Genomic DNA, 14,889 nt, shown 5'->3' with positions numbered 1-14,889 from the left:
AAAACTTTGCATATCACTTTTACATACAGGGTCTTGCAAATGACACCTGGAAGGAGGTACAGGCAGGAGGCCCAGCACCCTGCAACCTCCAGGTGAGTGAGAGCAGCCAAGGATTCCTTTGGGATCTGCAGGTTCGTAGTGTGGAGCATTACGTGGAGGAACATCTGAGTATAGAGATGATGGCAGAGGTACGGAGCTAAGCATCACAGAGAGGCACAGTCACTCTGCTTGTTTCCCAGCACAAGACAGAAACTAGGAGCAACGAGGAAAAAGTGGACGCATTCTGCTTCCCTCTTCTGTCCCACACCTGCCCTGTCAGAGGGGAGGAACAGCCACGCTCCCACTGAGACGTTCCTCTCACAGCCAGGCAGCCTCAGGTTGGAGAACTGCTGGCTGCAGGATGGGAAAACCAGTTGCAGGAGTGCATGTACACAGGAGTGTGCGGAGGAGCGGGGTAGCAAAAGTGTGTGAGTGCATGTGTGAGTGTGTGCGGGGATGGGTGGTAAACGTGTGTGCATGCATGTGCGGAGTGCAAGGATGGGGTTGCGCACATTCGTATGAGCAGAGGGGTGTGCAAAGGGGTGGGGTTGCACATGCATCGGTGGGTAAGCGAGGAAGAGGTGGCACACGTGTGTGTCCCCAGGAGTGCTCAAAGGTGTGCGGTTGTACATGTGTGTAGATGCAAAAGCGTTCCTGGATGGTATTTGCACGTGGATGTGCAGAGAGTTTGCCAGCATGTGGATGCATGTGCATAAGCAGCGTGTGAAGGGATGTTCTTTCACGTGTATGTGTGCAAGGATGGGGTCGAATGTCAGGGTGTGCACCGTGCATTCATGTGTGCAAAAAGGTGTTTGCAGGTGTACTGTTTGTTCTTGCACACTTGTGTGTATGCACATGGCTGTGAGCAAGGCTGTGCAAGCCTTCATGCACGAGTGAGCGTGCACGTAGTTGTGGACAAGGCTGGGGTTGCAGACATGTGGGTGTGCAGGGGTGAACAAACCGGTGCAGCTGCACAGGTGTGTCCACGCATTGCAGAGATCTGTGCATGCATGAGGGAAGGTGTGCAAGGATGAGGTGGTACGTGTGCGTGTGTGTGTCTGTGTGTGTGTGTATGTGTGTGTGCAGGCGGGGAGTGCAAGACTGGGGTCGTGCCCATTTGCACGAGCACAGAGGTGTGCAAAGCAGGGGGCGATTGCTACTTGCAAGAAGCAAGCGTGTCAGTGCTCCAGTTGCAAGGAAGTGCATTGCTGGACCAGGTCAGAGCCGAGCCTGCAATGGCAGCCTCCTTTGCACAGCGCAGCGAGGGTGACGCAGTTGTGCTTTCTGAGCAGCTCAGGGACGTTCTGGACAGAAAGAGCCGAGTCCCAAGTGCCTGGTGTGAAGTGCTGCGAACATTGGGCTCTCTGGGCGAGCTCCGGGCTGACAGCACCGCTCCCCTCTGCCCTCGCCTGGGCCTGCTGGGAGCTGCAGGGCCTGCTGGGAGCTGCAGGCCCCGCAGGAACTACCACTCCCAGGATGCTGTGCGGCAGCTCCGGGCGCCGCCATGACAGTGCTGGGTGCAGGGCTGTGCAGGGCTGGGCCTGTGGGCTCAGGTCGCCGGCTGCTCCTTCCCTGAGCCTGCCAGGAGGTAAGGCACTGTGAGGATGGTTTGGGGGAGCGGTCTGCAGTGTGCTGAGCAGTTGCTGTGCTGCCTGGGAAGGACGCAGCTCCCAGCCCACGGCTTGAGAAGGGAGAGCAGGGCCCATGTCTGGGTGCGGCAGTGCAGCACAGGCAGGAGCTGCCGAGGAAGCATTTCTCTCTCGGGGAGCTCTGCTGGTTTTGCTGCTCCAGGTGGATCTGTGCTGGGCGTTCCTGGTTCTCCGTTGGCACTTTCTCCATAGGGATGAATGGCAGCTCCCCCTTCCTTCCCAGCAGTGCCTCAGCAGCTGTCAGTGCTCCTGGAGCCCTGTTCTGTGCAGCTGTCTGTGCCATGGCTGCACTGAGCAGCGCTCTGAACGTCTGCAGCTCAGTTTCCTTCAGACAGACACACAGACATAACCTTGCCTTCTGCCTTGCTTCCTCCTCTTCTCTGGGCTATTGGCTACAGTCCTGCAAGAGTTAGGCCAGCTCTCTCCACTTTCCTGCTCTGCTTTCTGGTTCTGTGTGGAGCTGTATGGAGCAGTGGGTTGTGACATGGGCCGTGTTCTCCTTCCCTCACTCTGCCTGCTGGGTGCTAAAGCTCTTGGTTTGGCTTGGTTTGGCTTGGTTTGGTTTGGTTTGGTTTGGTGTGGTTTGGTTTGGTTTGGTTTGTTTCTGGGGGGCTGCCGTGCTCCAAGCAGTTCTGTTCCTGGCAGTGAGGCTGCAGGGAGGTCGGTCATCTCAGCAGTCATCGACGCTGTAAGTGCTGCAGCTCTGCAGCCATGTATGGCATTCCTAGTGTGCAGGGACAGACGGGACCCAGAGGGCTTATGGGGGGGGCCGTAGAAGTAGGGGACATAGATTGGACTCGGAAAGAAGATGGAGGGGATATGGAGAAGACTAGGAAGAGGGCGTAGAGAGGACATAGGTGGGACATGGAGGTGAGGGAGATGGGGCGTGAACTGGATAGAGAGGGGTGAGAAGGCAAGGTGGATGGTGGGGACAGGGGCACAGGTCAAGGGCCAAGTCCAGCTCTGCAACCACAGCAACCTGTCGGGGACACCGGCCTGCGGCTGGGGCTGGAGCAGAGCAAGATGGAGGGGGGAACCCTCAGGAACCGAAAAAATCTCAAGATGGGGCTTTCTCCATCCCTCAGCCTGCAGCGCAGCCACACGACCTAGGCAGGCCTCAGACTCTGATCCTGCTGCTGGGTACTGCAGGGTGCAGCCTGGCTCAGTCCTCTCTGCACCTGGCGACTGATGGCTGTGTCTGGGATCGCAGCGAGCCTCCTCCACTACAGGGGAGGGGATCCTGGAGGGGAGGGCTGTGTCCAATGGTGGTGGCAGATCTGGGACACTGCCCTTTCTGCTGCCCAGTTTGCCCTGAAGGTGGGCCCTGAAGGGGGCGCGGGGAGGTGGGCTTTCTAACTGAATGAACGGCCGCAGGCAGAGGTATAGCAAAGGTGAACGCAAGACATTTAATCATTTAACGTACCAAACAGTAAATAAATGACAATATTCCCAACCATTTCCCACCCTAACAATTCTTTCTCATCCCACCCCCTAAAACTCCCACCCCCAATCAGTTTCTCGCCCCCTCCCCACCCCGCTCCCCCCTGCCATTAATTCCCTCCCTCTGCCAAAAACCTCCCAGCCCCCTGTTGTAATACCGGAAGAATTGTACAGAGCAGCAGCCGTGGATCAAGAGAAGGACTTCACAGAGCAGCAGCTGTGGAGCAGGATCAACAGCACGAGAACATGGATAATTCCTAATAATTCTAGTTTCTGAGACAATCGTTGGCTAACCTGAACGCAAAAGGCCAGCGCGCTAGGACTAACAGCCACACAGCAACATGGTTAAATTGAGCTGCGTCCATTGACTGCCCGAAAAGCCATACTTTTATAGCAGACAGACGAAGGCGTTTAAAAATCACACACACTCATTGGAGGAAAGCTACCGCAATAACAGCCCTAAAACCCCCCTTCAAAGCCGGGAGCCATTCATTCTTTTCCTAGAGGTGTCCTTGGTCCTCGTGCTGTTGATCCTGCTCCACAGCTGCTGCTCTGTGAAGTCCTTCTCTTGATCCACGGCTGCTGCTCTGTAAAATTCTTCTGGTATTACAACAGCCCCCCAGATTCCCACCCCAGGAATTCCTTCCTCCAAATTCCAACACTTTGAGAGTGTAACATTATCAGAGTACAATTTCTCCCCCAGAATTGCCACCCCACCAAGTTCCCTCCCCCTCCCCACATCTCCAGGGCCAGCAGTTACAGAGTCCAGTCATTTTTGATGCCAGCCATCTCCCACCGCAGACATTTGTCTCCCCAACGGTTTCCCACCCCCCAGATTCCCACCCCAACAGTAGCAGAGTACAGCCATTTCATTGCCCACCCCAAACTCCCACCCTCCAACCAGTCCCCCGGCCCAACAATTCCCCACCCCAAATTCCCACCCGCCAGCCATCCCCCACCCTAATATTGGCCACCCCAAGAATTCCCACCCCCTCCGCCCCCAGCCAACCATCTCCCACCCCCCACCCAGCATTTCCCACCCCCCACCCAGCATTTCCCAGCCCGGAGCTTTGACAGTGCAACGCTTTGGCGGTCCATCAGCTTCAGAGCCCCGCAGTGCCCCAGTCCAAGATGCCGTTTGCGGACAGCCCAGTTTGGGAGGGGTAGGGCTGGGGCCGGTGCTGGTGCCCCTGGAACACTGCCGCTGCTCTCTGGGTGTCGTGGGGGCCGGCGAGGAGCCCAGGGCTACAGGGAAGCGCATCGGTCGGCTACGGCCACGTCTCCTGCTACAGCAAGTGGGCCGGTTTCTTGGTACACTCCCGCTGGAGCCGCTGTTGGGCTGTGATGGGCACCGAGTCCTCCTGCTGGCCGCCGTGCTGGCACAGGCAGCTCCGCCTAGCGCCGGTGTTTGTGGCCTAGAACATGCTGGCCATGCGGTGGCTTCCTGGTTGTGGCGGGGATGCTGCCAGTGTGCTGCTTGTAGCCGCTGCTCTTGCCTCTTGTGGTGGTGCAGGTGGGTGCTGTCACTTGGCCGGCTGGCTGCTGTCCCCGTGGTGCTTGTCTGCCAGCCAGCAGGAGATGCAGCCGGGTGGCAGTGGCAGGCGGCTGAGAAGCACCCGGGGCTGCCTCCGCCGTGCCTCCTCCATGAGCTGTCCAGTTTGCATCAGAGGAGGCACGGGGTGCTTGGCCGGCTGGCTGCTGTCCCCGTGGTGCTTGTCTGCCAGCCGGCAGGAGATGCAGCCAGGTGGCAGTGGCAGGCGGCTGAGAAGCACCTGGGGCTGCCTCCGTCGTGCCTCCTCCATCAGACGTGCAGTGCAGGGCGATGGAGGTGTGGGGGCAGCCAGGGGGGTGGGCAGCACCAGGCGGCTGAGATGCACCCGGGGCTGCCTCCGCCGCGCCTCTTCCATCAGATGTGCGGTGCGGGGCGACAGAGGTGCGGGGGCAGCCAGGGGGGTCGGCTCAGGCAGCTCAGGGGATGCAGGCAGGTCCTGGTTGTGCTGGGGGACCTCCAGAGCACTCGTCGCTTCTGAAAAAGCAAGAGCATCCCCCAGACCCCCAGGATGATGGCAGCCTTCCCACACCTGCTGACCTGCTGCAGACAGCCACCCGTCACCTCTGGAAGCCACAAACTCACCAACAATCCAGGTGAGCAAATTGTCCATTTCCTCATCGTCCTCCGGTCTCTTGCTGCTGGGTGTCTCTTCTGGAACAGGCAGAAAATGCCCAGTGGGGCAGGGCCAGCTTTCCCACGCCCGCTCAGTGCAGACACCCCCCCACCAGCTCTGCTGCCCCCAGACTCACCGTTGCTGATCCACGCCAGCAGATCGTCAAAGTCTTCGCTGTTGTCCAGGATGCCGGTCTCAGATGTGACTTCTGGAGAAGGAAGAAAATCCATTGCCCAGTGGGGCAAGGCCAGCTCTCCCACAGCCACTGGGTGCCAACCAGCCTGGCCAGCTCTGCTGCCCCCAGACTCACCGTCATTGATCCATGCCAGCAGATCGTCCATGTCTGCGGTGTCCTGCAGGGTGCCTGCGCTTGTTGTCCGTGCTGGAAAAGCCAGAACATCCCCAGTGGGGCAATGCCAGCTTTCCCACAGCTGGCCGGTGCGGACAGCCAGCCGCCCGCTCTGCGGCCCCTGAACTCACCGCCTGATTCCAGCGTGGCAGCGCTGCAGGTGAGCAGAGTCGTGTCGGGCTGGGGGCAGACGTCGGTGGGCGCTGGATGCCCCTGGTCCTCCATGAGCACCACGGCGTCTTGAAAGGGCTCCATCGGCGGCTCCCAGCTGGCGGGCAGGGTGCAGGGCACGGGGAGCACCTGCTGCTGCAGTGCCGGTACCTGCAAGAGAAGTGGCGGGGGGCCGGGGCGGCCGGGGCGGCCGGGGCGGCCGGGGGCCTGCAGCAGGCAGGTGCCTGCGGGCTGCGAGGGCTCTGCATGGGGCACGGCCGCAGGCCACAGCCCCATGGGCTGCTGGGGCAGCAGCGTCCCTGCCGGCAGGGGATGTCCCCAGCAGGGAGCAGGGGCGGTGGGGGGAGCCATCGCTGGGTGCAGCCCCCCAGGTAGCAGCTGCAGCAGCGGCAAGTGCAGCCCTGCAGTTGGGGACAGGCCCCCAGGTGGCAGCTGAGCCACAGTTGGGGGCAGCCCCCCAGCTGGGAGCTGCGCTGCCTGTCCCCAGACACCTGGTACCCCAGGCCAGACAGAGGCCTGAGGCGCCAGGTGGGTGGCAATGGGGACAGGGAGGGGTTGGGGTGGTACCGGCATCGGTCCGCGGATGGTGGGCTGCATCCAGGCGGGGTCCGGTGGCGGCACAGTCGCTTGAGGGAATGTGGCGTCAGGTGTCAGAGGCACCGTCAGCGCTCCTCGAGGGATTCTCTCTGTGGGGAAAGGCCAGAAGGGGCACTGGGCTGAGATCTGGGCTGCTGGGCTGAGATCTGGCTCACGAGGGTGGCATCTGGGGCGCTGGGCTGGGATCTGGGGCGCTGGGGCCAGCTGAAGCTCGGGAGCAGGGGGAGCCTGCTGCCTTACCTGCCATGACAGCTGGAGAGTGGCAGTTAGGGGAGCCCCTCCCCCAACGGGGCTTCTGTGACCGTTGGGCTCAGCCCCTTTCCCCCAGGCTTGCCATGGTTTCATTTCTCATACCCAAACATCCTTCCCGTCCCATCTCTAACCTGATAGCGTGGACGTTTGCTCCTGGCTTCCAGTGTATCTTGGGGCAGAACAGGCAGCACTGTCTTTGCTGCTCTTCCCTCTTTGCTGCTTCCCTTTCCTGCTCTTCTCCTCAGCCACCATCCATCCAACCTTCAGCTCTTCTCCCTTACTCTTATCCTCTCCTCTTCAGCTCTTCTGCTCTTTTTCTTTCCTTGGATGCTCACTCCTCTCTCTCGTGCACGTCTACTCCTCTTCTGCTTTTCTTTCTTACCCGCATCCTCTCCCGTTCTTCTCATCTGCTCTTCCGACTTAGCCGTATCCTCTTTGCACCTCTCATGCTCTCCTCTTCTTCTCTTCCGACCACTATCTGCTCTTCTGCTCGAGGGCGCTTTTCCTTCTCTGCTCTTCTGCCCTCTCTTCCTCCCTTCTGCTCTTGTTCTCTTCTGCACTTCTCACTGACCGCTGTCCTCTCTTCCCGTCTTCTGTCCTTCTGCCATACGGCTATTCACTCTTCTCCTCTTCAGCTCCTCTCCACTTCTGCCTTTCTGCCTTACCTGTATCCACTCCTCTCCCTTTCTGCTCTTCTCCTCGTCTGCGCGTCTTCCTTACCTTCACCCTCTCCTTTTTCTTCTGCTCTTCTCCCCTTCTGCTCATCTCCTCTTCCCGTTGTTTTGCTGCCTTGCCCGTCTCCGGTCCTTTCCTGTCTTGCCCTTTTTGTCTGCTGCTCTTCTTTCTTACCTGCATCCTTTCTTCTTCCTCTCTTCTGCTCTTCTTGAGTTCTGTCTTACCTGTATCCGCTCTTCCCGTCTCCTGCTCTTTTCCTGCTCTGCTCAGCGTCCAGACCCTCAGCAAACCCGTGGTGCTGGGCAGGAGGTGAAGCCAGGACCAGGATCTCACCAGTGTAAAAGCAGTTCTGGTTCAAACCCTCACCTTGCTGCTTTCCTCTCGTCTCAGCCTTGCTGGCAGGGTGCAGGAGAGCATCTTGGAGACAATCCCACAAATTGTCAGAGGTGGGAAGGGAGCAGGAGAAATCAGCCTGAAGAAAACCTAGCTACAGTCAGTGTAGCATGATAGAAATGAATCCATCCTCTTAGTAAAACAAATAGACATAGAGGGAATGCTTCTGGGCATGGGGACCTCAGGTGTTGCTGCAGGGGCTGAGGCTTGTATCCTGCATTCAGGCCATCTGATCTCTTTCCTGGTAAAACCAGGAAGAGAAGGTGTAAGATGGGGAATACTCATGCACAAATAGGCTTGTTTAATTATCTTTATCCCAAAAGGAGACACAGAAGCTTTTAGTTTTCTTTATTTGAATAAAGGGAGGGTCCACTGGGGCATACCCCTGCGAGGTCTCTCAAAGTCTCAGGGGACAGAGACACTCTTTTATCCCTGTTCCCTAATGTTAGTGGACCCTTCCCCCTTTCCCTATTGCTAAGGTACTCAGGGTTCACATTCTTCTCAGTTCACCTATTACACACTCATCTCCCCCCTGTAAGTACCTCCTGTGGAATGCTATAACAGGATGGAAGGTAATGCAATAATAGCAGGATGGAAAAGTCTTTGGCTACAGCGAATGAGAACAAGCCCAAATGCAGCAACAGCAGACATTAAGGAAAAAGGCTGCTCTCCTTCAGAAGGCCTCAGGCAAGTAGGGATCTCCAGAGAGATACCCTCACCTCCACTGCCAACCATAGAGTAAGGGCTGGGAGAGGGTGGATCCTGGCTTCATCCCTTCCTGTCACTCAGGTCCACTGCATGCACCTGAGCTCCCCTGGGTTGGCCCTGCCTTCCCACCAGGTGCTCCATCACTGTTTCAGGCCATGACTTAGCATTTCCGCTATACCCTGCCATTTCCTTTGTTGTTTTCCCCAGCTATCATTGTATCCCGTTTGACAAAATGTATACTCTTTGTTCTGTCAAGCATACGAGATTTACAGGCAGAAGCTAAGCTAGTATATATTGCCGTATACCTGCAAGATCTTAAGTTTGTTTAACTAGTTCTTCTCAGATCTTATTTTGCAAGGACATTCTGTTCTTTCTTCATCTCAGCAAGCTAGGGCTCAGGAACCAAGAGCTCCCCTGTGGAGCCCTCCAGCTCAGGACTCTCCTCTTTTGCAGAGCCCAGTTATTTTTTAGGCGGTCAGCCAGAAGAACAACCGGTCAGGGAGGACATTGCCTGCTGTGGGTCTTGGCAACTGTCTCCCTCTCTGGAACAAGAAGATGGATCAGATCTGCTTTTCTTTCCGTTTTTGCACGACTTTCCAAATCTGTGCTCTGCACAGGCAATGAAGGGCACCTACCACGGGTGCAGAGTAGTCTGCTCCCAGCTTTGTTTACAGGCAGCGGTGCTCCTTGAACTATGTCATGGGTTTGCCCTCTTTTCTCTATTGCACTCTTAAGATTTCTTTTGCACTCACCCACCTTCACCTTGTGAGGCTCACTAGTGCTGCTGCACACAGGCACACTGTAACTCTTTGGGACATGCTATCCCACTGATAAAAAAAAAACACCTCATTAGAGCAGGAGAGCCTGTGGATCTGTTTAACCAATTGCCTGTTTGTTAACACTTCTGTCGTTCTGCCCAGACACTCTTGTCTTTTGTCTTTTTTATTTGAAAGGGGAGTTTCAGTTTATGCTCAGGCTTCACTATATGCAGCACAGGCATGACGTACCAGTACAAAAGCATGGAATGACTTCCTGGTGTGGATACTACTTCGCTTGTTAGTAGGAGGGAACAGACCAACATCCAAACAAACATTTCACACAAGACTGAAATAACTTACTTACAGGGATTCTGGGCGATTTCCTGATGTATTTTATAAGCCTGGGTGCAAGAGGTCACTTGGTTTACAAAAAGTTTATTTTTAGGATTTATGTCTTGTAGCAAACGCTTTGAGAACTCCCTCAGAGCAGCACTGTTTGTGCAGATAGGTTAGACCAAAGCTGGAGAAGCAAACCACCTTCTTTCATCAGACCAAGTTTTCAGTTCACTTGCAGTGCCACAGTGTGTGTGTGTACTGATACATACGTACCTTTAAGACTCCTATGGACTCCCCTTTCCAAGACTTCCTGTTGTTCAGTTTCTTTGATTAGCTCTCTGTAAAAGGAAATAACATTCGGTCTTTATTGCCTTGATTTGTTACTCTTTATTTCCATCAAGTAACTCAAGTTCTGCCTACTGATCAATCCAAAGAGCAATCAAAGATTATGAATAAGGGTCCCTTGGGAATTCACAGAAGTTGTGGACGCACCCTCTCTGGAAATGTTCAAGGCCAGGCTGGATAGTGCTTTGGGCAGCCTGGTCTAGTGGGAGGTGTCCTTGTCCACAGCAGGGTGGGGTGAAATAAGATGATCTCTGAGGTTCCTTCCAACCCAGACTGTTCTGTGATTTTATGATCTTTTAACTTTACTTAATATCACATTAAGAAGAATGCTCGGAAATGCCCAACGCTCACCAGGAAAAACTCATATTAAAATGCTGTGTGGTTGTTTGGATCTTCTCACTCCTTCTGCATTCCCAGCTTTTCCTGCTGCAGTTGAGCTGAAGTAGTAACTACTTCTGTCTGCCCCCTGATGTCTGTTCCTGATACAGGACGAACAAACAGATTTCTGCAACCTGTTACTTCATTTCCATTTAAAAAGGTCTAGTAAGCTTAATGTTGTTGTTGTCGTTTTGTTTTGTTTGTTTGTTTGTTTTCCTGTCATGAGGTATGTATGTCTCACGCTCATCAAGGTATATGGGTTTGGAACCACTGCGTGCTGTTGTTGTACTATTTCATTAATTTTTCTCAAATCTTGCACTAATCGGTAGGAAACCTCAGGTTCTGTTTTACTGGCAAAATGGGGGTATTGAAAGGTGACAGATGTGGTTCCAGCAACCCATCCCTTAGTAATCACTGTTTTACAGGTTTAAGGCCAATACGTCCCTCAAATGGAACTGGATATTGTCTCTGTCTTAGGACTTCATGTTTTTCTTGCATTTTTACTTTCAAAGGGGTTATTTTTAATCCCCCTCTATTTCCGACTTGGACCCAAACCGCAGGGTCTCTCTCTCTCTCGTCTGCCTCAGTTAATACATTCACTGATACAGTAATCCCACCTTGACACGTTGTTATTTGCATTCCCAGTTTCATCAGCTATCCGCAGCAAGTTGGTCCCTGCATCAGGTACGTAGAATAATTGTCCTGCTATTGCTTTAAACACGAGTTTCAGCTCGATACTGTCATCCCAGTTCCCTCTACCCCCAGTTATCTTTAAGGTCTCATTTGTTAATTTGAGTCCTGAGAGCTCAATGCCTTGGTAAGATTCGGGGACTTGGGTACTGCCTCCCTAATCCCAGCCATTATTATGTCTCGCCGATCTTTCATATTTTGCCGCTGTTGTGGATTATTACCATCCCAGTTGAGGTCTTCCACTGGCTATTTTTGCTCTGCTGGTACCACTCCAGGACGCCCTGGAGGGTTATTCTTTTCCCACTCTTGCGTAGCTGCTCACCTAATCATGCCATGCCTCTTGCTTCTCCAGTAAACAACAGAATAGACATCAGTTCCATCCACGAGTACAAATGTAGCCCCAGAAATTGATCAAATTGTTCTGCTACTCTTAGAGGATCCTCATCCGAGGATTTCAGTTCCTTCTTAAAATGTCTAACTTCTCCACTAGTGAGTGGGGAGTTGAATAGTTTACAGCCTATTTGTCCTTGTCCCAGCGGGAGCTCCCGTAAGGGGTACACTGAGGTGCTGGTACAGCTGGTGTCTGGGAAAGGAAAACTTTGCATATCACTTTTACATACAGGGTCTTGCAAATGACACCTGGAAGGAGGTACAGGCAGGAGGCCCAGCACCCTGCAACCTCCAGGTGAGTGAGAGCAGCCAAGGATTCCTTTGGGATCTGCAGGTTCGTAGTGTGGAGCATTACGTGGAGGAACATCTGAGTATAGAGATGATGGCAGAGGTACGGAGCTAAGCATCACAGAGAGGCACAGTCACTCTGCTTATTTCTCAGCACAAGACAGAAACTAGGAGCAACGAGGAAAAAGTGGACGCATTCTGCTTCCCTCTTCTGTCCCACACCTGCCCTGTCAGAGGGGAGGAACAGCCACGCTCCCACTGAGACGTTCCTCTCACAGCCAGGCAGCCTCAGGTTGGAGAACTGCTGGCTGCAGGATGGGAAAACCAGTTGCAGGAGTGCGTGTACACAGGAGTGTGCGGAGGAGCGGGGTAGCAAAAGTGTGTGAGTGCATGTGTGAGTGTGTGCGGGGATGGGTGGTAAACGTGTGTGCATGCATGTGCGGAGTGCAAGGATGGGGTTGCGCACATTCGTATGAGCAGAGGGGTGTGCAAAGGGGTGGGGTTGCACATGCATCGGTGGGTAAGCGAGGAAGAGGTGGCACACGTGTGTGTCCCCAGGAGTGCTCAAAGGTGTGCGGTTGTACATGTGTGTAGATGCAAAAGCGTTCCTGGATGGTATTTGCACGTGGATGTGCAGAGAGTTTGCCAGCATGTGGATGCATGTGCATAAGCAGCGTGTGAAGGGATGTTCTTTCACGTCAGGGTGTGCACTGTGCATTCATGTGTGCAAAAAGGTGTTTGCAGCTGTACTGTTTGTTCTTGCACACTTGTGTGTATGCACATGGCTGTGAGCAAGGCTGTGCAAGCCTTCATGCACGAGTGAGCGTGCACGTAGTTGTGGACAAGGCTGGGGTTGCAGACATGTGGGTGTGCAGGGGTGAAAAAACCGGTGCAGCTGCACAGGTGTGTCCACGCATTGCAGAGATCTGTGCATGCATGAGGGAAGGTGTGCAAGGACGAGGTGGTACGTGTGCGTGTGTGTGTCTGTGTGTGTGTGTATGTGTGTGTGTCTGTGTGTGTGTGTGTGCAGGCGGGGAGTGCAAGACTGGGGTCGTGCCCATTTGCATGAGCACAGAGGTGTGCAAAGCAGTGGGTGACTGCTACTTGCAAGAAGCAAGCGTGTCAGTGCTCCAGTTGCAAGGAAGTGCATTGCTGGACCAGGTCAGAGCCGAGCCTGCAATGGCAGCCTCCTTTGCACAGCGCAGCGAGGGTGACGCAGTTGTGCTTTCTGAGCAGCTCAGGGACGTTCTGGACAGAAAGAGCCGAGTCCCAAGTGCCTGGTGTGAAGTGCTGCGAACATTGGGCTCTCTGGGCGAGCTCCGGGCTGACAGCACCGCTCCCCTCTGCCCTCGCCTGGGCCTGCTGGGAGCTGCAGGGCCTGCTGGGAGCTGCAGGCCCCGCAGGAACTACCACTCCCAGGATGCTGTGCGGCAGCTCCGGGCGCCGCCATGACAGTGCTGGGTGCAGGGCTGTGCAGGGCTGGGCCTGTGGGCTCAGGTCGCCGGCTGCTCCTTCCCTGAGCCTGCCAGGAGGTAAGGCACTGTGAGGATGGTTTGGGGGAGCGGTCTGCAGTGTGCTGAGCAGTTGCTGTGCTGCCTGGGAAGGACGCAGCTCCCAGCCCACGGCTTGAGAAGGGAGAGCAGGGCCCATGTCTGGGTGCGGCAGTGCAGCACAGGCAGGAGCTGCCGAGGAAGCATTTCTCTCTCGGGGAGCTCTGCTGGTTTTGCTGCTCCAGGTGGATCTGTGCTGGGCGTTCCTGGTTCTCCGTTGGCACTTTCTCCATAGGGATGAATGGCAGCTCCCCCTTCCTTCCCAGCAGTGCCTCAGCAGCTGTCAGTGCTCCTGGAGCCCTGTTCTGTGCAGCTGTCTGTGCCATGGCTGCACTGAGCAGCGCTCTGAACGTCTGCAGCTCAGTTTCCTTCAGACAGACACACAGACATAACCTTGCCTTCTGCCTTGCTTCCTCCTCTTCTCTGGGCTATTGGCTACAGTCCTGCAAGAGTTAGGCCAGCTCTCTCCACTTTCCTGCTCTGCTTTCTGGTTCTGTGTGGAGCTGTATGGAGCAGTGGGTTGTGACATGGGCCGTGTTCTCCTTCCCTCACTCTGCCTGCTGGGTGCTAAAGCTCTTGGTTTGGCTTGGTTTGGCTTGGTTTGGTTTGGTTTGGTTTGGTGTGGTTTGGTTTGGTTTGGTTTGTTTCTGGGGGGCTGCCGTGCTCCAAGCAGTTCTGTTCCTGGCAGTGAGGCTGCAGGGAGGTCGGTCATCTCAGCAGTCATCGACGCTGTAAGTGCTGCAGCTCTGCAGCCATGTATGGCATTCCTAGTGTGCAGGGACAGACGGGACCCAGAGGGCTTATGGGGGGGCCGTAGAAGTAGGGGACATAGATTGGACTCGGAAAGAAGATGGAGGGGATATGGAGAAGACTAGGAAGAGGGCGTAGAGAGGACATAGGTGGGACATGGAGGTGAGGGAGATGGGGCGTGAACTGGATAGAGAGGGGTGAGAAGGCAAGGTGGATGGTGGGGACAGGGGCACAGGTCAAGGGCCAAGTCCAGCTCTGCAACCACAGCAACCTGTCGGGGACACCGGCCTGCGGCTGGGGCTGGAGCAGAGCAAGATGGAGGGGGGAACCCTCAGGAACCGAAAAAATCTCAAGATGGGGCTTTCTCCATCCCTCAGCCTGCAGCGCAGCCACACGACCTAGGCAGGCCTCAGACTCTGATCCTGCTGCTGGGTACTGCAGGGTGCAGCCTGGCTCAGTCCTCTCTGCACCTGGCGACTGATGGCTGTGTCTGGGATCGCAGCGAGCCTCCTCCACTACAGGGGAGGGGATCCTGGAGGGGAGGGCTGTGTCCAATGGTGGTGGCAGATCTGGGACACTGCCCTTTCTGCTGCCCAGTTTGCCCTGAAGGTGGGCCCTGAAGGGGGCGCGGGGAGGTGGGCTTTCTAACTGAATGAACGGCCGCAGGCAGAGGTATAGCAAAGGTGAACGCAAGACATTTAATCATTTAACGTACCAAACAGTAAATAAATGACAATATTCCCAACCATTTCCCACCCTAACAATTCTTTCTCATCCCACCCCCTAAAACTCCCACCCCCAATCAGTTTCTCGCCCCCTCCCCACCCCGCTCCCCCCTGCCATTAATTCCCTCCCTCTGCCAAAAACCTCCCAGCCCCCTGTTGTAATACCGGAAGAATTGTACAGAGCAGCAGCCGTGGATCAAGAGAAGGACTTCACAGAGCAGCAGCTGTGGAGCAGGATCAA

The sequence above is a fragment of the Excalfactoria chinensis genome, unplaced genomic scaffold (genome assembly GCF_039878825.1).
Source record: "Excalfactoria chinensis isolate bCotChi1 unplaced genomic scaffold, bCotChi1.hap2 Scaffold_81, whole genome shotgun sequence".
In the NCBI taxonomy this organism is placed as follows: Eukaryota; Metazoa; Chordata; class Aves; order Galliformes; family Phasianidae; genus Excalfactoria; species Excalfactoria chinensis.
This window is presented reverse-complemented; position numbering follows the sequence as displayed.